The sequence below is a fragment of the Penaeus vannamei genome, chromosome 33 (genome assembly GCF_042767895.1).
Source record: "Penaeus vannamei isolate JL-2024 chromosome 33, ASM4276789v1, whole genome shotgun sequence".
NCBI lineage: Eukaryota > Metazoa > Arthropoda > Malacostraca > Decapoda > Penaeidae > Penaeus > Penaeus vannamei.
In genome coordinates this window covers 16,309,749-16,312,248 of record NC_091581.1, presented here as the reverse complement: position 1 = coordinate 16,312,248, position 2,500 = coordinate 16,309,749, and the positions used below count along the sequence as shown (strand labels likewise).

At 45.5% G+C, this 2,500-nt stretch overlaps 1 long non-coding RNA gene across 1 annotated transcript in view; it reads left to right on the top strand.

The window, feature by feature from the left end:
- Nucleotides 1-2,500, top strand: part of LOC138867916 (uncharacterized) — a 20,530-nt gene that overhangs the window by 8,387 nt on the left and 9,643 nt on the right. Inside the window, exon 2 of the long non-coding RNA XR_011399922.1 lies at nucleotides 1,201-1,574. This is a non-coding gene — a long non-coding RNA (uncharacterized lncRNA). The remainder of the gene's footprint in view (nucleotides 1-1,200; nucleotides 1,575-2,500) is intronic.

Sequence of the window (2,500 nt, the reverse complement as noted above, 5' to 3'; positions counted from 1 at the left end):
GTTCAAATCAAAGAAATGAAGTTCTCATTATCTGATATATTCAGTGATCCAAACTGAGCAGTAATTACTGGTATTTTGGTACGTGTTGTAAGGAACGTGTGTAAATTTCAGATTAGATAAGTGCAAAGTGGTAGTGAACGGTAGCGCTCACTAGATTTTTGAGCAGGGTATGCGTGTGTCGCTCTAAAACAGTATTTGCTATGTTGGTGATGACTTGTTAGATTCTGTAGTACCATGGTCCTCAGTTAGCGTACCACCTGATACAGGACAAACAGATGGAACCATCCCCTGTTTTTTTATGTGAAAGTGTTCGCGGTTTCTCAGTACCTGTGCATATGAGGACAATACAAAGAAAGTGTTGTTCCACACATATTCCAGCAGCTAGAATATTTTGGAAGAGATGCTGTGGTTTGGGAACAGCTTTATTAACATCATCAAACTTCCAGTTTCTCTTAGCCATGATTGGCGTCATTGACGCCAGTTAATATTTTCTGAACACATCTTTCCCGTTTCAAATCTACTGAATTTCATTGTGTTAGTAATACAAACCTATATAAATAGAATAACCAAAGGGTATTGGGAAACGCAGAACTAGAGTGGCTGTAACAATTATTTGATGCATGCTGTTGCCACCGATGTTCTGGTAATTATTTCGTGCAAGTCGAATTTAGTGTCAAATTGCTGATTGCCGGGAATCCACTATGGCCGCTGCGGTAGTAAAAGAAGGCTTCTTTGACCACGGAGTAATATTAATAAAAATTTAGGGTTTGCTGTGACATATTCTTGTGACCAGTCAAATTGTGGCTATGGATTCCAAGCAGACCGTTCTCCTCCAAAGAATGCGGGTGTTGCCACGTACAGCAATGCCGTAGAAAGCTGCGAATCCCTTGGACTTCTCTTCCAAATGGCTTTACCGACGGCATTTATGTAAACTGAAGTATTTGGCTGTTTTTTTTACTTTTTATTTCTTGCATTCAGCTGCACAAAGCGCGTTCTTCCCACGCTCAGACCTCACCGGCAGATGATAGCTTTATTGCAGTTTCTTTACGAAAGCGTATCCCAACAGCAAGACAAAAATTTTACTGCTCAGTTACATTAACGCCACCACAACCGCCACCACCATTATCAACATGCTTCACTTTGTTTCTGGTGACGACTTTCTGACCTTTCATTAGTTAAAATTGATTCTTGTTTTTTCAGTTACTCTGAGGTGCGCCCGCTGTCACCCACAAACAGATTCTTGGCAGAAGTTGTTCAGAAGAATTCGTTCCTTGGCCATTCACTCTCCTGTTTTTCCCACTGCAGTCCTTCACTTCCAGACGTTGCTCCTTCATCTTTGCACTTCTCCCCGCTTCCACCCTAATCTGCCCCCCCTCGTAAGCAGGTTGGCTGTGTAAACACTTGGGCGTGGTTGGAAGGACGCTTTTGCTGCCCGCGCTCTCTCTAGGGCAAGGCAGTGCTACGGACCATTTTTAGCTCGGACTCCGTTAGTGTTGGCGGCGGCCGCTGCCTCTTCTTCGCGCTGGTGACCCTCATCATTAGCGTCACGTGTCGTCGTCGGTGCTGTCCAGCTGGTAATCATCTGACGCGATAAGGGCCAGGCCTTTCTTGCTGGCAGTGGGCCGACGGCTGTTCTGCGGTCGGATACTGATGATGATAATGATAATAGTAGTAATAATGATGAATATGATAATGGTAACTGTGATAACATAAATGATGATAGTAATAATAACAATAATGACAATGATAATGGTAATGATATTAATGATAACAGAAATAACAATGATAGTAATGATAAAAAAATATGATTATAATAACAAAAATAAAAATGATCATAACAAACGCGACCCGTTGAAATTCCAGTGAAAAAGAAAAAAAAGGAAATAAGGGCCCTCCTTCCTTCTCGCCTCCTTCTCCCTCTCTCTTTCCCTCTCCCTCTCTCTCCCCCTCTCCCTCTGCCTTTCCCTTTCCCTCTTCCTCTCTCTTTTCCTCTCCCTCTCTCTCCCCCTCTCCCTTTCCCTCTTCCTCTCTCTTCCCCTCTCCCTCTCTCTCTCTCTTTCCCTCTCCCTCTCTCTTTCCCTCTCCCCTCCCTCTTTCATTCCCTCTCCCTCTCTCTTTCCCTCTCTCTTTCCCTCTCCCTCTCTCTTTTCCTCTCCCTCTCCCTTTCTCTCTCTCTTTTCCTCTCCCTCTCCCCTACCCTCTCTCTCTCCATCTCCCTTTCCCTCTCCCTCATCGTCCCTCTTTCCCTTTCCCTCTCCCTTCCCTTTCCCTCTCCCTTTCTCTCTCCCTCCTCCTCACCCCTCTCTCTCTCTTTCCACCCCCGTCTCCCTCTCCCTTTCCCTCTAGCTTTCTTTCCCTCTCCCTCTCCCTCCTTTCCACCCTCCCTCCCATCTCCCTCTCCCTCCCTCCTCCTCCTTCTCCCTCCCTCTCCCTTTTTCTCCCTCTCTCCATTTCTCTCTCCCTCTCTCTTTCCCTCTCCCTCTCCCTTTTCCTCTCTCTT